The sequence below is a fragment of the Mauremys reevesii genome, linkage group 1, assembly GCF_016161935.1.
Source record: "Mauremys reevesii isolate NIE-2019 linkage group 1, ASM1616193v1, whole genome shotgun sequence".
Taxonomy (NCBI): domain Eukaryota; kingdom Metazoa; phylum Chordata; order Testudines; family Geoemydidae; genus Mauremys; species Mauremys reevesii.
The window spans coordinates 145,315,348-145,337,905 of record NC_052623.1 but is presented as its reverse complement, the minus strand read 5'-3'; positions in this window follow the sequence as shown (position 1 = coordinate 145,337,905).

Sequence of the window (22,558 nt, the reverse complement as noted above, 5' to 3'; positions counted from 1 at the left end):
CTTCGGGCAGAGCAGGGGTCGTCTTGATTATACCAAGTCTGTTCTGATTGTGAACTCCTTACAGGGGTAATACACTCCTTCACAGAGGGGTGTGTGTGTGTGTGTAGCAGTATCACCATATCTGTGTACACTTGCTGCTACTGTGTACACTAAGGACCCAGAGTGCATGCAACTGTCATGAGTAGCACAGAAACTTCACTTGGCTTGCTCAGGTCAACTGTCATACTATGTAATTTTAGACCCACCTACTGGGTGAGATACATATTAGCAACAGGGCACAATGACATTAGTGGCAGCTGTGGATTCTAGTACTTTTGTGGAGTGGTCAAATCCATAACTGCTAAGTTTTGTCCAGCTCCACTATTCATTGTATGCAAATTGTCATGAGCTAACTTGCATATTGGCAACTAATTTGCATGGAACCATAAACTTCAGCTGAAAATTGTGTGATTTTAGTGCTAGTGAAAGGCATCAAACTGACAGCTCAGATAAAAAGTTCCTCTTTAACTGCAGGGCAAGCTTCCAGGTCCTGCCCGTTGCCTCAGTCCTGATATGAGTGGAGGTTTCTTCTAGGAGTAACTGGGATAGCTTTGTATACATGGCCGATGCACTGCTTGGCCTTTCTGGTGAGTCTGCCAATCATGCAAAGTGGATGTGCTCTGGGTACTAGAACTGAGACTTATCAAACTCAACTCGAGGACACCAAACATCCATTAGCTGGGGACAACATTTAATCCTTGCTGGGCTAGATTCAAATTGGTCGTCTACAGGTGAGAGGCTATATGGCTTGGTAGCTGTGCCCTGAGGCATGAATCATCTTTACCTCCAATAAATACTAACCCAAACCCTCACTTAAATGATCATTTAGTAGCACAGGTATCCAGTACCCCAATAGGTGTTAATTTAAGAGGTGATCAGATTAGCACAGATGTCTTCTATGTGAGCTCAAGAAGTAACTTGTAGCAGAAGTAGGCTGTTTTCCTCTATGTGGAGCAGCCATGTGAGAGTGACAGAATACACACTTTGCCAATGGGTCACATACTTGCTAGGGAGTTGGCAGGAAAATGTTGGATATTGGGATTCTTGGGGTCTGTTCTGCTGTTGGAAGCAGCTTGTATCCTTGTGGTTTCACGGCTCTACCCACAGAAATTCGGTACATTAATTCTGTAAGTTGTTGGGACAAAGGGCATGTGATTTGGGACTGGCATAATGGCACCCTGTCTTCTATTCCTAGCAAAAAGCCACATGCCCAATTTATAACAACAAACCTTTAATGGGAGCTGAAGGCAGCAGCCAGCGCCTCACAGAAGAGGTTTGGTATCTTGGAGGATCTGCCCCTTGTCAAATCACCCTCCCTTCTTCATTCAACCCCCCCTTTTAGAACACACACATTCTGCAAAGCCTATCACAATAATTCAGCAAAGACAGTCAAATAAAACAGCAGAAAAAAGTCCTATATCCCTTTAAGAATGGCCCTTCAATTTATGACTCACAGGTACCTCTTTGTATAGATACAAATGGGTCATTGGTATAGGTACCTATGTAAATACCTACCTAGGTATGATGGGGATATCACCCAAGATTTTCAGAAGTGCCTAGTGATTTTAGGTGTCTCATTTTTTTTGCAGCCTGAACATTCATCCTATGAAAATCCATCATGCATATGAAATAGGGCCAGATCTCTCGCCCCGCCCCCCGCCTGAAATTTTTGCTTTTAATTTCAATGGGAGCAGGTCTAGTTCTTAGACTGCCATCTCCTTGCAGAAGGGACCATGTGTGCAGAGGGCTGAGTTCACGGATAACCCTCGGTGAATATGTCACTCAACAGCTATATAAATAACCCACAGAAATAAATATATAGAGACATCAGCAACACATCTTGAATAAGTGATGCAAATACAGTAGCAATCTATGGTAAATCCAGCTTTAAGACCATGCAAAATTAGAGCAAAGTGAAAAACTTTTTCAATTTTCAAATATTTAATTTTACCGAAATGTCATTCAATTTTGGAAATGCTCCCACTTTGTTTATTTTTTCTGTACTGCCTTTCCTTAATATTTTCATCTTAATTTTATAGCAGTTAATAAAATAAGAGACTTATTCCCTCCCCCCCCAAGTCTTTTGTAGGATAGCTTTAGATACAGAGCACTGGCCACAGGGTCTCCCTAACATCAAGAGTGGAATCCTTGTCCTCTTGAAGTCAGTGGCAAAACTTCCATTGATGTATTTAATGGAGCCAGGATTTCACCTCAAAAACCTTGGCAAACTCCTCCAGAAGCAGACTTTCTGGAATACCTGCAATGAGAGTCTGACTCCTCTTGTACTTTACCCTCCTCTCCTTCCATTCCACCCCTAACCCAAAACTCATATTGAGGAGACTGGGAGATAGCAGTTGCTGTTGCAGCTGAGTGAAAGCAAAATGCAGCTTTTCTTTATTGATAAATAAAGGGGAAAACATTCAATCCGTTGCCATCAAATACCAGACCATTTATCATTTCAAGTGGCATTCTCCCATTAGATCACTTAAATAGATGTAATGAGGAGTGACCAGTGTTTTTTACTGAGCAGATTGGTAATTGTCAGCTGAGTGTGACAAGTCTGCTAATGGACTAATAAAATTAATTGTACTACAGAGAAGACCCTCAGTGGAGAAAAAACAACTTCAATTTATATTCTACCTGTGCAGATCATGTAAAGCATTATTCCTATATAGACTATCATTCTAAAGTCAAGAGGAGGGCAAGTAGAAATTATGTAAAACACTATTCAAACTCTTGTAAGTCCTTGAATTTTATTTCACATCTCCAACCAAAAACTCATACTTTATATTACTCTGCGGCTAAATCCACATGGTGGGCCACATTCATCCCTTAGATTTACACTGAGGTTGAATTTGGCTCATTTTTGTATTAGAAAAATTGTTAAACTCTTGGGAGCTAATGTTAGACTCTGACCTGAAGAAACACATGTTAAAAACTCCCCTCCACAGATAAACCCTTGAGCACCACATTAACATCAAACTTTTTGTCCTCACCTTCAAGGCCCTGCACAGTATCATTCTGGTCTACACCTTGTCACTTATATTTCCCCTGTAAGACACTTCTTCACTCACAGTGTCACTCTTGATGCCCCATTAGTTTCCTGTCCATTAAAAACCCTATATTGTAAAGAAACTTCTTTACTAGGTTATTCATCAGGGGTTAGATTATTTAACTGAAAGAGTTCTGTTGTTACTGTTAACAATGGCCAAAAAAGCAATTTTATGTGAGGAACATATCCAGTAGGAACAAAAAGGACCATATGGGTTAGCTTGATTAGAGTAAATCTTATCAAAGAGCAAGTCTCATCAAGGGCAACACAGAATTTGAACCAGCTTGAAAGGAAATGGGGAAACAAAGTCCCAAAATAATTGTTAGATTTTTATGTCTTTGTATCTTGTGACTAACATAGTTGTAGTGGAATCATTCCATGACATGCCAATGGTGGTGCTTTTATCCCCGCAGTGCCCCTCTCCTCTCAGGGATCCCTGTAATCACCCATGTCAGTGCCCCAACCACTGGACCATCCTCCCCAACTTAGACTTACTCTCTGGTATGATTTGGTATCTATTTGGTATGATATACCTACAGAAGTGTCCTTTGCTTAGATCCACATGCTATTGAAAACAAAGCGACTGCATTATGCACATGTATATTCTTGTTGCATTTACAATAAAAAGGGCCAACAAAATCCAGTTTTCAACATTATCTACTTCTGGATTATTTTCAGCTTAATGATGAAAATTAATGAAGTTTGACCTTTGTGTAGTTATTTTAACATGCAAGTTCTCCTTGCTGCTGTGTTTTGGAGAACAGTATGTTTGTGGTATTGTTTAAAAATAACTTTCTATAAAATAAAAACAGGCAAATTTACATTGGTCTTGAAAAGTTTGGTTGCATGATGTTTACATTTGGGGCCAAATTTGACTTGCCCATGACCCTTTAAGGATCACAAGTTATTCTGTTTGTATTTTTCCAGGCTATTTTTGTAGTGGTGCATTGTTGCCAGAGCATATTTACTATATGGATAGACCCTTATCTGACATTCCATACAACAAGAGAAAGTGATACCATGAGCTTTCATTATAAAGCTGGGTCAGAGTGGGAAACATTTCTTCTTTGTGACTGTCTCTTCTTCACCCTACATATCTGTAAGTCAGACAGTTACTTTACCCGCTTGGTATTGGAATTAGTGCAAATCAGGTATTCAGGACCCTAATTAACTACGCAAAACTACTCTTGGTCACTTCAACATTCCTGCTAGTACTGGGCACAGTAGAGGGTTGCTGTCATACGAACACTTAGTTCATGGCCTGGTGGGGTGTAAATCTACCCTGCTCTACCTGCTGCACACTAAACATCCACGTGAACCTTGCTGCCGCTCACTGAAAGTTCCTAGCACACTTTGATCTACAGCACTTTGAAATGGGAGTAGATTAAAGTGCACAAGGGAAGTTTTGGTGTGTGGCAGCAGAGTCCACAGGGGCAGTTATTTAACAGCAGGCAAGTGTGGGGTAGATTTACACCCTAGCTTGCTGCAAACTAGGTGTTCATATAGACTAGCCCAAAGTTCCAGTCTTCCTGTCAATATTAACAGGATTTAATCCAATGAGAATCTTTCCATTCCCTTCACTAGGTGCGGCATCTGGTCCATAGGATATGCTTGAAGAGGGAAATACACTTGTTTTATTTTTTTAAAAACATTTTCTTCAGGCTCAAGTCAGAGCAGGCTCATTCTCTTATGTAGAGAGTAACTATCCTGAAAAGAGCCTCCATAGGTATTGTCACTAAGAAATATTGACTCCGTCCATTTATTCATAGGTGCACACATACAGCGAAGATAGAAGTTCTGTATAGAGGGATCTTTCTGCCATTCTTGTTTGTGAAGAGTGCTCTGAAACATGAGCACAACTAAGCTATGAAATAGCTCTGAGCTAGAAATTTTTCTTGTGAATTGGTGTATAAATGAGCAAGAAGTCATTCCATTTTCCTTCCTGAATTCCCCTATTCAGTACTGTCAAAAAAAAAAAAGTATCTCTACCACCAAGAAATCAAAATAATAGGGATCATTCCAATCCATGTTTTAGGCACAGGTGAAACTTTATTACAGTGCTTCTCCCTATCTCCTGCAAAACACTAATCTGATTTTTTCAGATGAGCTGACATTAGATGGCTGAAATGCAAAGGCACCTTTCGGCCCATAATACGATACAGTTAGGCCCCAGTTCAGTTGAGCATTTAAGAAGATGCTTAAAGTTGTTCACGTACATGTGTGTTTTGGTGGATGGGGCCTTAATGCATATAGACAAAAGGTAGCTTTGCATCATACCTTTGTTAGATCAGCATAATATTTTCTCCCAAGGGAATATCCCCAGTTCCCAAGAGAATGTGCCCACATCATTCAGGCATATGCGCTAATTCAAATGTGGCTAGATGAGCAATTTAAATAATGCTGTATGTGTTGCCTGTCCTGTAGGAATTTTCTTCTTTGCGAGAGTTTTCCACAGTGACATGGTGAATTATTTAGCTCAAAGGAGCACAGTCTATCAGAATTTGTAACAAAGAACATAGAAATAAGACACTCATTTTTAACAGTGGGGGACAGGGTGATTAATCATTGGCACAAACTACCAAAGCCAGTGATGGATTCTTAATCTCCAGAGGTCTTCAGATCAAGACTGTAGATGCCCTTCTGGAAGATATGCCGCAGTTAAACACAAGTTGTTGGCGTCAATGTAGGGGTAACTGGGTGAAACCTAGTGACCTGTGATATTCAGGAGGTCAGACTGAATGATGTAATGAAAGGCTCTGGCTTTAAAATCTGTGAGCTACTTGTGAACTCTGAAGTGCTAAAATAGAGACTGAGGGCCTGGTGTGCCATGGAGTACTTGCAGTTTTATGCTTCCACAACACTGTAAGTACTTACCTTTTCTCTCTGCCCTTTTAAAAAAAATAAAGATTGAAGTAACATAGTGGTGATGCAGGTCATGGGTGAGACATGGGTGAGTTAGGGTGAGACTAATGCTGTGGTGATCAGTTTTCTAATGTCAAATTGATTTGCTGTTGCTTTTGGATAAAAGTATTGGGCTTTATATTGAACTTTTGAGGGCCTACACTCTGCTACATGCTGTACCCTTGAAGCCACCTGTTAGGTTACACCACTGATGGTCAATTGTGCATGTATGAATGGGTAGGTATATTCATCTAGAAGTGTAGAGTTGCATAACTTTGTACTCCACTAAGGGATTTTCTCACTAGAGAAGAAGGGGAGGAAAAAATACTGCACAGTCACAAAAAGAGACCCATCTCCCCTTTTCTCTATAGTACTCTAACAATTCACTGTCCATTGGGAAAGAGGAAAGAGAAGCGTCTCCAGGAGCTCAATGATAAAGTATGATTTCTGCCATTTATGGGATCAAGAAATCCTTATGAAACATTAGCATACCCTGCAGCCATTGCTGTAAGAGAAGGGATGGTAACTATAGGGTAAAAATCTGACCTATGCCCAAGGGGGGAAAAAAATCAGGGTTAAGTCAGTATCCATGCCTGCAACTACAAGGATTTTACTACAAAGGTCTCTGAATAAGCACAGTGTTTGAATGGCCATTCTTACAGGGTGATTTTTTTTTTCCTTCCGTGCTGTCTGAATGTTGGAGCTGAGGATGAGCGCCCTGAGATTCATTAGTTTCAGAGCTGTGCCTCTGTAAACAAAAGTTATAGATGACATTCCCATGCTGGAAGATTACATCACCTGCCTTTTTATGTTTCATCTGCCTCTTCCCTGTGCTTGTTGTAGAACTGCATTTGTTATGACTCACTGCCAGGGACTGAGGGGCCTACTGTAGCGGGTTTGTAAAAGTTCTGCTTTACTTACACGGACGGTGACACCTTGAAAGTGCTGCAGAGCCAGCTCTAGGCGTAAGCAGACTAGACAATTGCCTAGGGCCCCGAACAACTCAAGGGGGGCCCCCTCTTTGCTTTGTGTTTGTGTGCCCAAATATATTCCTGTTTAGGGCCGCCCCAAGGGGCTAGCACCACCTCTGGGCAACTGTTCCTGGTCAGAACCTTGGCTTTTGTTCGTGTGAAGCTACAACTTTCAAAACGATTTGAAGGTGAGTTTTAAGTGATTAACATAAACTGCTTGCAACAAGGCATATGTACCAACAGACTGGGGGAGAAAAATAAAAATAAAAACATCATCTGAAAAATATCCCTTTTGGCACAATGAAAGACAACTACTGGAAAACAAAAATCAGTTTGAACCTGTACTGTTTGCAATATCATTTTGAAAGCTTGGAGTCTAAACTCGTTTTTCTGCTGCTGCTTGCCAAAAGAAAAAGGACAAGAATTGAGCTTGCTCTTTTCTCCTCTGGTGTTTTCATTGGAGCAGAAGCCAACATAGTCTCACTTTCTTTGTATTCTCCTGCTGCGTCAGCATCATTGATCACCTCAGCAGCAACGTGCACTGCTCTGGGAATGATATAGAATAGAGGCAGCCAGAGGAGCATGTGCATTGTTTTGGGAGGACTCTGCTTCTCTCTTATTTCTTTTGAAATGTTGTATCTCAGTGCAGTGGATGCATGTACTTTAAAAAAAAAAAGTTAAAAAAATATAGTAGCAGTTCTCTGCCAACTCTGGCCCTGATCCTGTAACCCCGTGTAACTTCATGTGTGTGAGCAGTCTCACTGAAGCCAATATAAATTCTGGTACTCTCACAATTTTCTACTAGGTTATATTTGAGGCATAAATGGAAGTAGGTGTTTAAAGCACACACTGGACTGGGCATCAGATTCAGGTTCATCTTGTTTTGATAATAATAAGCTCTTCAGGACAGGGACTTTTTCTTCATTCCTGATTGTAAAATCCCTAGAAAATGGTTATTGCTATAACAGTAACAACATTGTGGCTCTGCCAAAGACTTCCTGTGCAACCAGGGGCAAGCCAATTAACCTCTCTGAGCCTGTGTTTCCTCATCTTGTAAAATGGACACACTAATAAATACCCTGTTTTGCAGGGCTCGTGGGAGGCCACACTCACTAATATTTGTAGAGCGCTTTCAGACCCTTGGAGGGAAGCTGCAATAGAAGTGAAATTTCTTTTTTAATATATTCTTGAATTACTTGAATTGTTTCCTTCATTATAACAGGGATATAACATACTTAATTAATAAAACCTCAGGAAGATCGATGGTGCTCGAGATTAGAGCTGAGCTGTGGTAGCTGCCTTGCACTGGGGGAGCGCCGAGAGACCTGTTCCCTCCTAGAGCTCCCAGGTATGCCATGGGGATGTATAGGGTGCACCATCCCTATACCTCACACCTCAGCTGCTGGAACAGGGCCCCATCCTCCCTGATTGATCTAACCTCATTATCTCTAGCTTGCTTCTTGCTTGCTTATATATACACACCTGCCCCTGGAAATTTCCACTGCTTGCATCCGAAGAAGTGGGTATTCACCCACGAAAGCTCATGCTGCAAAACGTCTGTTAGTCTATAAGGTGCCACAGGATTCTTTGCTGCTTCTACAGAACCAGACTAACACGGCTACCCCTCTGATACTTGACATCCCTCAGGAGTGCAGTGTGCTGCTGGCTGCTGCAGAGGTGGGGCAAATCCATCACCTTCACCCTGGAGCTGCTTGAGGCTGTGGAGGCCCTAGGAAGGTGTGAGCTCTGAGCTCAAAAGAGTGACTCAGTGACTGCAGTTGTACCAAGCCTGTGCCGAGGGGCAGGAATGAAAAACTTTGTGTGCCTTCCTCCCCTGCTTGAGTACCTGCACAGCAGCTAGGCAAAATCTGGCCATAAATGGCTGACTTTCCATCACTAGAGAGTGGGAGTGAAACGTGGGTTGGGTCCAAAGCAAGCTGATTATTTGTATTGTTTCACCAGGGTGCCCTAGCTCAACTGTGCCACACTACAGAGGAAATTCTTGCCCCAGAGCTGCAGCAATCTGAGTACAGTGCAGATGAGTTTGGTTGCTTCTCTGTAGTCTTTGGTGTGAATTTTTCCATATCAGAAAAACAGTGTGGCAAGAACAACTGTCTCCACTAGAATAGCAGGGCCCAGGGCTAGATTAACCCACCACTGGGATTCTAGGCAAACATATGCTTCTGGGCCTAATCGCTGATAAAATGGCCACTAGCCACCCCCCTTTTCTCCTCTCAGGCACCTCCCTGCACTCCCTCCCAGGAGCCCCTGTCTCCCCTACCCTGGTTACCTCTCCCCACTGGTGAACCTCCAGTCTGTCTGTCCCACTTCCTTGCCCTGGTGCTGAGAGGAGCAGGAGCCTCAGCTGCTGTGTTGGCATGTTGAGGGCTCTGCATGCCAGGGCAGGACTCAAGTGCCATGCCAACATCACTCCCAGTAGCCATGTGACCTGAGCACCAATTGCTGCATGGTGGCTTACAGTTGGTGGTTGAAAAAACAGGCCAGGTGGCAATCCTAGTGGCTGGGCCAAACCTGAGAGGTGCTGCAACCTTGTGTGCCAGCTTGCAGTGCCACTCAGGCAGGTTTCGTCCAGCTGCCCCTCCATCATGAGTGAGTGGTATTGCAACCTGGTGCCGGGGGTCACAGTGCGACGCAGGTTTTTCCCCCCAAAGATCGGCTGCCCCATTCCCTGCAACTCTGTAGCTTGTGATTTTGGGGTTCCCCCACAGATTTGGGCTCTAGGCACGTGGTAGGTTGCCTGTGACTTAATCTGGACCTGGTAGGAATGGTTGGTGATGAGGACTAAAATACTCTGGCAGACTTGCACAAAGGAGCTCAACCCCACCAGTACCAGAGCCACCACAAATGATGCCTGTTTCTTTCAAGCTTCCCCAATGCAGTACAACCACTCTGCATAGGTAGAAACATTAATTATCACACAGCGCAAGACAGGATTTAAAAAAAATTCAGCCTCCCCATCTTTCATTTCCATCTGACAAATACAAAAGGTATTTGTGCTCCCTGCAGCAGCACGGGTGAATTTGCTCTGAAAGACTTTGCTCTCTCTTGGAAGGATGAGCAATAGGACTGGCACAGAGCATGGCTTGATTAGTATTGAGCGCAAGTTTTTCCTTTCCTTTTCTTTTCGCTGACAAGTCTTTGGCATATCTTTGATTACTCACCTCTTCTCTCTGCCAAGTCCTTGCAAGACAGGTACTGAATGTCCAGTGTCAAACTATCTCTTTAAATATCCATCAGCAAGAGAGTGCATAATTCTGCAGCTGGAAAATTGTGCATGTGAACTGGTTGGTCTAAAATAAAAGGACTTTCTGCCATAGTTGGTTTTGGCACATTGGTTTCTTCCCATTAACCAGTTCCCCCTGCAGGGCCAGATAGTGGCTGGGCCTGGTTTGTGTATAGAAGCAGGGAAGCGGGCACAAGAGGGGTCTCTTACTTCTCCCATGACCCCCCACCCCATACAGGAGTCAGCTTCATTTTTAGGCTCTGTGCTTACTTGAATACCAGGACCATGCAGAATGAGCATCACAATCCCAATGGGGATGGGGAGGAAACAGATTGTTGGCCCCTCCTTCCCTCTGACTGACCAATAGTGCTGCCTCGTAAGGGCTGGGAGTGCACATTGAACACTGAAGGGGTGTAGCAAGAGATGACCTCTCAGAACAGCCTCCGCCCCCCACCCTCAGCCTCAAAACAGGTCTGTGTCTATTAAGCATAATAGAGTCCTAAAAGAATGCATTCTTGTTTACATTTTGCAAGGGAAAATAACATGCAGCGCAAGGGATGCTTTGTGTGTGGCTGTGCGTATTTTACCATTTAATAAAAATTCAGGGACGGATCCTGCAGGGTTCTGGGTGCCTCCCACCCCCAATGAGTTCAATGGGAGCACAGCTTGACGTCTCACAGGATTGGCTTCAAAGGGAATTAAAAGGTATGGTAGTTAAAAAAAAAAATAAACAACCTCCCAAATGTTTGTTTTTTGCCAGCAAAGTAAGGACATACGATTCTTTACATGCAAGGTAAGAAGGTCCAGTTTCACACAGTCCCATCCAGAGCAGAATCACATGCCTGAAATATACATCCATCAAAAATGTATGCAGCTTGTTTTTAAATAAAGCAGCCCTGTTGTACATGTCCCCAATATTGTTGTGGTTCCATAGGGTACCCATTAAGTTACCATGGTCCTTTCACAATGTGGCTGGCCCTTTAAGGAGCTGCAAGGCTAGGCCCCGCCTGAGCTGTGAACTGATCACCTACCTCCCAGCTGAGACTGATGGAGTGATTATAAAAGCCAGAAAGTGGCTTATTTAGAAAGATGAGCTGCGGGATGGAGGTGGGCTCCTGGGGCAGGCCCCTGCAGAAGACCCTGGGTCAGGGGAAGAGACTGGGTTTATATGTAGAACTTACGTTGAAGTTTTTTATTGTGTTAATGAATTGGGCCCTATGAGAAGGCCCTGAACACAGGGTGGTATTAGTCCTTCCTGGCTGGAGAGGGTGGCCAGCAGTCCTACCCATCCTCAACATGTGTTTGTTACACAGACTGTTGGGCTGACCCTGGCCCACAGCGAATACCAGAGGCACAAGGAAGGAGGAACACCCTTTCCCATTTGCAGCCCCAGGAAAAAATGCAACCCCTGTAACCTCTCTCCCTACGCACCTGGGGTCACTGAAGGGCCACGGTCCCATCTCCCTTTCACACCAGGATGGGGCATGTGCACAGAGAGGGGCGAATGTTGTACCCGATAAAGGAGAGGGGACGTGAGCCCACTCCTCCAGGTACAAAGAGATTTAGGTAGCTACAGATGCTGATAGATGCCGAGTAGCATTTACAAAATCATTGACTTCAATGGGAGTTAAGGGCTAGATGCACCAAGAGACATAGGTGACTAACTGCTACTTAGGGGCCTCAGTCCAACATTTATGCACTAGTAAGATTTTCAAACCCTTACTCAACTGGTGCCTTAGAGGTCTCTGATTTCCCCATATGACCAAATGTCCACCAGTGGGCATCTGCCAAACCACCCCATGCTCTAGCTCATGCCTTTGCCCAGATAGCATTTACAGAGCAGGCATTCCCCCATCTATCTCACTTGCAGGGTCCAACCCAGTAGGCATTCTTCTTTCACACCTACTGGATTGGGCCTCACCAAATGACATCCCTGGGGAACCCGACTGGCCATTTTTCAGGGAGGGTTTCCTGGACTAACCAATAGCCCAGTGGTTAGGGCATGCACATGGGAGACTTACGTTTGAATCCCCATTCGGCCTCATTTACAGCTGGGAGTTGAACTTGGGTGTCTTATATTGCACCTGAGTTTCCTTAATTTTCAGGTTACTGTGTATTTTGGGGAGGATCTCCCTTAACCTCTCCTGTTGGAGCTGTTCCACTTTTAATAAATATTCACTGGGCCGGGGGGTGGGGGGGACGGGGACGACAGACTGACTCTATAGAGCACCCAGGTGGGAGACCTAAGCTCAAGTCCCTGCCACAAATAAGGCAGAGCAGAGATTTGAAAACAGAGCTCCCACATCCCATGTGCGTGCTCTAATGGCTGGGCCATTGGCTATAATGGAGTGAGGTCTCTCTTTGGTTTTTCATGGGAAAGGGCTGACTCATCTTCGGAGCTTAATTCCAGGAAAGAGGATTCATGGATGTGAATTCTGAACAGAAATATGTGCCTTCCTCAGCTCAGAATTAAATGCCTAACTCCCTTTGAGGGGTGGAGCTTTTGGCTATACCCCTCTCATTGGCATTTCCTACTGGCTAGCTACTCGCTCCCTGATCAGCTTGCTTGCATCTGGGACTCCCATTCTTAGGTACCTAATTCTCTCCGTGCACTGTACAAGGAGCCTTGGCACCTAACTCAAGGTTTTGAATTCCAGTGGGAGGCAGGGAACCTAACAGGGTTTTGCAATGCTTGAGTGCCTACAGCCCAGATCCTCAAAGCATTTAGGTGGGTAACTCCCACTGAAATCTCATTGGATCACCATTGCTTAGGGTTGGTTTATGCAGGCATAGAGCTGTTTCTGATCACCTCCATGAGTAGACACGTTAATTCCAGAACAAGAGTGACTTGTTGCTGATTAATTCAACCCATTTTGAAAGGTAAATAGGAACAAGGCACTCTTCTTCTGGAATAAGAGTGTCCACACATAGAGTTGGTCAGGAAAATCTATTGTGCTTTAAATTCACATCCTTAAGCCGTATTAACTTTCAAGTGTAAACAAGCCCCTACTTTGGGCTCTGCCTAGCATGGTCTAACCCTGTGTTTGGAAACCTGAAGTTCTCCTAGATGTGGCAGGACTCTTTGATACTCCTTAGATCCTCCTTTCAATCATGATTCTTCTTTTAGTTTAAATAGACCTCCTTTAGTATTAGTGAGTTTCACCTATGCCATACAAAAAGGGTAATGTGCATACCAATGAAGCTGATTTTGCCACTGGGAAATAGAAGGCAAAGCTATAGGTAATTCATATATTCATAAATAGTCTAATTGGAGTTATGGGGTAGAACTCCATGCAACATCTTGAAAATTTAGAGCCTTGTCTCAGCACAGAAAATACCCTGACCAAGTATTATTTGGATAAACAAGTTTGACAGATCTGAGTTTGTGACTGATCCCAGCAATTCTAGTTCTCCAGGCTGCTAAAAACTCAATTCTAATTCAGGATCCCTCCCTTGGGCCTCACTGTAATGCATATGCACAATGGGGCAAAATAAAGCTTCTTGTGGGAACCTGAGCTCTACATTTCCTGTCCTTTGTGTGTAACTGTAATCTCCTCCTTACTGGTGCCTGAATATAGCTTTTGGAAACAACTTCCATTCAAAAATAAAAACAAAAGAAAAGAAAAAATGCAATGAAATAAAAGCATTGCACAACCTAAAATGGACCAAGCAGACTGTGTAGAACACAAAGCACTTCATTATAGGATCAGTACCCCAAATTATTTTACTCATCATGGTGTTCATTTCTCACCATCTTTCTCCATCAACTCTCTAACTCTTCATCTTGCTGCATACATAACCTGGAATTTTACTAATGCTTAAATGTTAAATTGCAAATAAATAGCTAATACAAAGTACTGTAAAGTCAGCCAAGAAGAAACAGAAATAGCAAAGCCTGCCATGCATAGAGCAGAAGATAGAAATAGAACTACTGGAGTCAGAGAATTTGGCCTGAGTAGAGTTTGCAGGACTGGACCCCAATAGTCTGATTCTGATTTTACACCAGTTTTAGATGGTGTAAATCCACTGATTTTTAATTTAGTCTTGATTTGCATTGGTGTAAATGAGAATGGGATGAGGATCCAAATGAGGAAACCTCAAAAGTTTGGTTGTGGAACCATTACTCATGTGAGTAATCCCACTGATGTCAGTAGGACGCAACATGTTTAAGGATTACACAGTCAGGCCAGCTTTCTGGCAAGGGACAGAATGCCAGGCTCCACTGACAGTAAAACTATAAACAAAGATTAAACTGATTTCCTTTGACTTTCAGTTCCCAAGCTGAATGACATGAAAAACTGATAAGTATTAAAACTAAATTGGATTTTTAACACTCCTTTTTTATTGTAAATATGACAGGAAATACATGTTCATAATGTTTTCCTTTTGCTTTCAATAGCATCTAAAACCAAGCGAAGAGGCACTATAAGATCAAATCAATACAAAACCATATGTTAGGGGTAATTCTGTGTTATTATTTTGGAACTAATTGATTGCTGTTTTCCATTTCCTTTCAAGCATGACTGTCTTCTGTGTTGCTCTTGCTAAACTTTTTCTCCATAAGGTTTAGTCTGATCAAGTTGAGCCACATATTCCATAACTGTGAAAGAACGATTCAGAGAGAATGCTACTTGTTTAAGTTTAATAAGGAATTTCCTATCCCTCAGATAGCTTCTCCTCCGCCCCTCCCCTCGATGAAAGGAAGCTCGTTACCCTTGAATTGGGCGAGATCGTTCTTCCTTTCAATACAGCATCCAGCAAATTAATAGCAAATACCAGTAATTAAGCTGTGAAAACTTTGATTTTTGTTTTCACAGAGCTTGTGATAAAACCCAATAGCACTGTGAGAGCTCAGGAGAAAATATCAACATGTGAGTGTCTGAAGTGAGGTAATTATGTCCCTAAATATGGATTTAATGTAAATAACTAGTCTCATCTCCAACGTCACTGAACCACAACTCCCACTGCAGTGCTTGACGCCTGTGAAAATCGGACAAATTATTTAGGTGCCTGTATGGATTCATGTGCCACACATCCAGCACTACAGTTTGAACATTTGGGGCTAAAGGTACAATGCTACCCAATCTATCAGGAGAACTTCTCATAATCAGCGAAAAGAACAGTGTATAATAGTATTCCTTCTATCAGCCTGCAGATCTTTCTGCTCCTCTTCTCTTATTGCAAAGATCAGTTCAAGTCAATTTCAGAAAGTTCTGCTTGTTCTGTGTGCTCTTGGATCTCATTTATCTTGGTGCACAATAGTGATTTCCACCCGGTCCTCTTTGGCTCCACTATCAGGGTGTTCTTTCCCCCTCGGGATTATACATTTTTGGCTTTTGAGTGTGGGGAATGACCAGTCTAGCATCTGGAGCCATTTCAGTCCATTGTGGCAAGACAAATGCTAATTGTGCAGCTGAATAAGGGAATAAGGAATCTCATGCCTTTGTCTTTTGATAGTGTCTGAATGCTACCAAAATGTCTGGGAGCTCGATGCACATCTGGGGAGTAATCTTGATGAAATGTACTTTGTTGGTATGCCCTAGCTGACCTTTTTCTCATGCGCCCTCCATCAAATTGCAGTTTATATTGGTGACTTGGAGGAACATTTTGATTTTAGGTGCATGGCCTTCTTTGTCTGCGTTGAAAAATTTGCAACTGTTCCTTTATTTCCAATGTTTCCTAAAAGTAATAGGAGGAATTTTAATATCATACTTTGCTCTGTCTTCTGGCACCCACCAATTTTTTAGGTTGTTCCTTTGGAACGTGGGTATTAGAAACAGCAATGAAAAGGCCTGTGCATCTGTCCACCGCATTAGTTTACCTGGTTGGGCCCTGCTTCTCTGCAGTGGGAGTGGGGTGGTGGATTCACAAGACAAACAAAGCTCTTCTTGCAAGCAGCTATGTTCCACAAGAAGCTCAAAACATCGTTCTGATTATGGCTCAGTAAAGTCCTGCTAAAATAATACAATCCAAACCACTGACAATTGGCGTGCATACTTTTTGTTCTGATACAAGCAAAGCATCCTTTCTCAAGTGCTGTAGGGAACTGCACATTCAGACCTCAGTGGAAGGCATATGACTGTGTACATGCTGCATCGTATTAACGTCTTTAGCAGCCCTCGCTGTTATGTGCATGTCTCGGTCACAATTAGGGTGACCAGACAGCAAATGTAAAAAATCAGGACAGGAGATGGGGGGTAATAGGTGCCAATACAAGAAAAAGCCCCCAAAATTGGGACTCGTCCTATAAAATCCGGACATCTGGTCACCCTAGTCACAATGATTCTGAGCTCAGCCTCCCTCTCCCTCTGTGGCTGAAAAGCCACAAAATAACCCTCTTGTCCCAAACAAGCATTTGAGATTTCTGCTGTATTTTAGAGTTTGATGGCTTTTTTGATTCCTACCCTTTATAGTCATTAGGAAAGGAATAGATAATGATAGAAAATATCAGGAGGTAGCCATATTAGTCTGTATCCACAAAAAAAACAAGGAGTCCAGTGGCACTTTAAAGACTAACAGATTTATTTGGGCATAAGCTTTCATGGGTAAAAAAAACCTCACTTTTTGAGCTTATGACAGAAAATTTCACTGTCTCTATATAAATCCATGGTACGCCCACATCTTGATTACTGCGTGCAGATGTGGTCGCCCCATCTCAAAAAAGATATATTGGAATTGGAAAAGGTTCAGGAAAGGGCAATAAAAATTATTAGGGGTATGGAATGGCTTCTGTATGAGGAGAGATTAATAAGACAGGGACTTTTCAGCTTGGAAAAGAGACAACTAAGGGGGGATATGATAGAGGTCTATAAAATCATGAGTGGTTTGGAGAAAGTAAATAAGAAAGTGTTATTTACTCCTTCTCATAACACAAGAACTCAGGGTCACCAAATGAAATTAATAGGCAGGAGATTTAAAATAAACAAAAGGAACTATTTCTTCACACAATGGACAGTCAACCTGTGGAACTCTTTGCCAGAGGATGCTGTGAAGGCCAGGACAGAACAGTGTTAAAAAAAGAACTAGGTAAGTTCATGATGGATAGGTCCATCAGTGGCTATTAGCCAGGATGGGCAGGGATGGTGTCTCCAGCCTCTGTTTGCCAGAAGCTGGGGATGGGTGGCAGAGGATGGATCACTTGATGATAATATGTTCTGTTCATTCCCTTTGAAGCTCATGGTATTGGCCACTGTCAGAAGACAGGATACTGGGCTAGATGGACGTTTGGTCTGACTCAGTATGGCTGTTCTTACATTCTTATGTTCTTGTGTTTAAAACCCCTCCCCAAACAGAAAAATATTTATTTTAAGATGTGCTGGTTTCTGTGATGGGATGAAACTCGTAAAAGCACCAAATACAGCAATCTCATCATCCTATTTGTTGCCAAGCCTAAGAAATCTATCCTGTCTTCTGTGTTTAGTACTCGTGAGCTGAACATACTTTTGGACTCTAAAGCAAACTTCAGAATATCTAGGGTGATGTTACTAACCTAAAATTATGATTCAGCTGCAGGGTGCAGATGCTCTCTTTAAATGCAGCCCCAAGAGTATATTGTATCTAGGTCTGCAGATATCTCTGCTTCGTGGTTACCTACTATGCAGTAAAGAAACAGGATGATTATTTAAGAAACTTCAGAAATACCTGCTACTAATGAGGAACATGAATTTCTTGCAAAGGTTGTCCTTGTTTTACAAAGTGTTAACCCATTTGTAGTATGTGCAGGGGGAAAAATTGGTCATGGTTCAGCTCTTGAACCAAATATGAATAGTTTTCCTGATTGAGAGGTGTTCAGATGATCCACTGTCCAGTCATTTTTACAGCTGAATTGAAGGCATTTTCCCTTCATCCCCTGGACCTCTCAAGCAAAGGCAAGTTACAAAAATAGTCCCATTGCTAGGGGCTAGTCTACACTTACCAGCCGGGTCGACGCGGTGAGTTCGACTTCTCGGAGTTCGAACTATCGCGTCTAATCTGGATGCGATAGTTCGAACTCCAGAAGCGCCGCGGTCGACTCCGGTACTCCACCACTGCAAATGGCGGTGGCGGAGTCGACCTTGGAGCCGCGGACTTCGATTCCGCAGCATCTGGACGGGTGAGTAGTTCGAACTAGGGTACTTCGAATTCAGCTACGCTATTCACGTAGCTGAATTTGCGTACCCTAGTTCGACCCCGCTTCTTAGTGTGGACCAGCCCTAGGAGGGTGTAGTTCCAGCACTTCTCCAAGGAAGGTGGAGAGGAGTGAGAAGAAGGGGGAGCACTGCTTTATGGCTCCATTTCCCCACTTCACACAGTTTTGTGGAGCTGGCTGGGCATTCAGAGGGAGGTGAATAGGTTGTACTTTTAAAAGATATGGTACCTGTGTGTCCTCCCCCTACATGAGGAGCTGGGTGAGTACAGTGCCTCTTAGCGCTTCCTAAGGTGGTGCAGCTCCAAACTACTCCAATATAAAGCACAGTGAAAAACACAATCTAGTTCTTTAAACCTGGGGACTGAGGTATTTTTCAGTACAATTATGTTTATTCCCCTTTAAAATGATATCAGGGATGAAAAGCTAAGTTTTATGCATTAAAAATATGAATTGATGTTCCCTACAAATAGGCCCAGTTCCTGCTTCCCTTCCCCCTCGGATGTCCTCTCAGACAACAATATGCTTGTATCTAGAGCAGGTTGGAACATTTCCAATGAAAATACTTTCTGATGGAAAAACAGGAAACTTTTTGGTCTGAAATGTCCATAATCCTCTCTCTTTCCATGGCATTTTTAAAAATCTATTTCAACTTGTAACATATGGCTCAAACCAGGAAGGAACCAGGTCAGGAATGGAAGTCCTGCAGAAGGAAGATCCCTTGATATTAGATCTTTCCCTTGAAGTGTGTCATTGAGGACTAATTATATGTTTACTTGCAACCACTAGATGTCCTGCATAGAGTTCTAAACAGGGTGTAGCAATGGTCCTTGGTCCACAAATGTATCTAATTCTTTTTTTAAACTCAGTTATAATTTTGGTCTTCACAATGATTTCCACAGATTGACTATGTATTGTGACACAAAATACTTCCTTTTGTTTGTTTTAAACATGCTGCCCTATTAATTTCATTAGGTGACTCCTAGTTCTTGTATTATGTAAAGGGATAAATAACACTTCCTTATTTACTTTTTCCACAACATTCATGATTGACAGAGTTTATCATATCTCTCCTTTGTTATCTCTTTTGTAAAATGAACAATCCCAATTTTTTTAATCTCTCCTCATATGGAAACTGCAACCCCTAATCATTTTTGTTGCCCTTCTCTGTACCTTTCCCAACTCTCTTATATCTGTTTTGAGATGGGGTAACTAGAACAGCATGCAGCATTCGAGGTGTGGGCATATTCTGGATTCGTATCTTGGTATTATAATATTTTCTGTTTTATTATCTATCCATCTCCTAATGATTCCTAACATTCTGTTAGCCTTTTTTTCTGCCACTGCACATTGAGCAGAAGTTTTCAAAGAACTATCCACAGTGACTCCAAGATCTTTCTTGAGCGAAAACTGGCCATTTATTCCTACCCTTTGTCTCCTATCTTTTAACCAGTTACCAGGGCTGGCTCTAGGTTTTTTGTGTCAAGTATCAGAGGGGTAGCCGTGTTAGTCTGGTTCTGTAGAAGCAGCAAAGAATCCTGTGGCACCTTATAGACTAACAGACGTTTTGCAGCATGAGCTTTTGTGCTTGCATCTGAAGAAGTGGGTATTCACCCACGAAAGCTCATGCTGCAAAACGTCTGTTAGTCTATAAGGTGCCACAGGATTCTTTGCTGCTTCTAGGTTTTTTGCCGCCCCAAGCAAAAAAATTTTGGCTGCCCCCACCCAGCTCTGGGCTCTCCCCTGCACCCTCCTGCTGCCCCAGCCCTGTGCTCCCCCCCCCCCCCTGCACCCCCCGCTGCCCCAGCTCTGGGTTCCCCCCTGCCCCCCCAGCCCTGGGCTCTCCCCCCGCGACCCACCCCACCCCCAGCCCTGGGCTCTCCTCCTCCGACCCACACCAGTGCCTCCCCACCCACACACCCCTGCCGTCCCAGCCCTGGGCTCTCTCCCCCCACCCACCTGCACCCTCCTTCCGCCCCAGCCCTGGGTCACTGGTAACTTGCTCCCAGGGTGGGTCATTCAGCAGGAATTTTGGATGTGCACAGAACACAGACAGGACTGGTTCCCATATGGTTACAAAACTGCAGTAAAGTGGAACAATTTTCAGCTTGTGTGATTGGAGGATATCTGGATGCATATTGTAAGACTGTCCTCCATAAATGAGGAAAAGTTGAGGTACCTTTATTATTCTTTTGTTCCTCTTGTTGTTTCTGTGGTGAATTTGCCAATGCAATATCACTGTGTTCCTTTTAAATAAATAAAACTTAAAAAAAAAAGGGCAATGACTGTTGAAAATAGCAACTCCAGTTCTAAAAACCACTGGGAAGCATTTCTTGCTCAATTTTATCCTACTTTTTCTACAGCAAGTTACAGTGGATCAGTATATTTGATTTGGGAGAAATGAAGTAACAGCTGCCCAAACTGAGCTTGAGCACTCCTGAATTTTGAGGTGTTCAAATCTGGAAGGCAAGTGCTAGATTCCCTTTCTGAATATTAGCTAAATCTGGAAAGGAAAAGTCAATTTCTGCTTCCACGGCTCAGAAGTGGAAATCCTCCTACGTGCCTGGTACTGTATCTAAAGCTGCCGAAGTCCCCTAGCAGAGCCTCCCCTCCCTTACTTTTCATTTTAAATTCTAATTGAATCCACATATCTCCCTTGCTAGGCTTCAGACCGAGAGGGACACTGTCCATTTAGTCCACCCAATTCCTTCTTTGGGGGCTGCAAGGTGAGGTCACACCAGTATCCCTAATCCAGTCTGGGGTCTTCTGAAGATGATATCTGGGCCAAAGACTTCTACTCCTTGGGCACACTTGTTCCCCATTCACAGTGCCACCCCGCTCTAGCAGTGAGCTCTCCATTCACAGCAAGCTGCAGCATACCATACTCCCTCCCCCTCTCTTTCCTGTTGATAGCAGCCAAGGGAATGCTGGGAAATGTAGTTCTTTCCCTGCTCCAGGGCTGGCTCTATAGGCAGGGAGCTAACCAAGGAACTACAGCTCCCAGGGCCCCCTGTTGGTTCTTAGCTCCCAGGCTGGATCCCTGCTGGCTGCCGCCCCTGCAAATGGGCTGCCCCAAGCACCTGCTTGCTTTGCTGGTGCCTAGAGCTGCCCCTGCCAGTTACTAATCCATGAGAGGACCTTTCCTCTTATTCCATGACAAATTAGTTTGCTTAAAAGCTTTTGGTGAGGGATCTTGTCAAAGGCTTTCTGAAAGACCATGTATACTATATTGACTGGATCACCCTTGTTGACGTGCTTGTTAATACTCTCAAAGAATTCTAGTGGATTGGTGAGGCATGATTTCCCTTTACAAAAGCCATGTTGACTCTTCACTAACATACCATGTTTGTCTATGTGTCTGATAATTCTGTTCTTTACTAGTTTCAACCAATTTGCCTGGTACTGAATTTAGGCTTACTGGCCTGTAATTGCCAGGATTGCCTCTGAAGCCTTTAAAAAAAAAAAAGACGTTACATTAGTTATCCTCCAGTCATCTAATACAGAGGCTGATTTAAGTCACATTCCACAGTTGTTAGTTCTTCAATTTCATATTTGAGTTCCTTCAGTTGAGTTCCTATTCTTGAGTGAATACCATCTGGTCTTGGTGACTTATTACTGTTTAATATATCAATGTATTCCAAAGCCTCCTCCGTTGACACCTCAATCTGGGACAGTTCCTCAGATTTGTCACCTTAAAAGGATGGCTTTGGTATGGGGATCTCCCTCCTATACTCTGCAAAGAATTCATGTAGCTTCTTGGCAAAGGCCTTGTCTTCCATGATAGATGGGGTCACTGCAGCTGGACCTGTTTGCCAGCTTTGAGAAATACAAAATTCCAAGTTATTTCTCCACATTCCCAGATATGAAAGCAGAATGGACAAATGCATTCTTGGGGATTCCTTGGAGAACTTCTTAGTTTCTGTACCTGTTTTTACTTTTCCTAGTATTTTAGATTAGAAGCTACTATCAATGGTAAGAAATGACAAACTATGTAGCTGCCTGTTAATTTTACCTTCCTTGTCATCGAGACCATGGGTCCAATTTGTGCTCCTCTTTTTGATAAACTTCCCATTAGCTTTGGTGAACCTGGGCAGTGTGGCCAACTTGGTGAGGTGAGCAGAAGGACAGCTCTGTAGTGAAAGATTCTCCAATGACTGTATGTTAACTGTCACGGAATCCTTCTGAAACTCTGGCATTTAGAAACAGACAACTGAGTGATTGCTTTC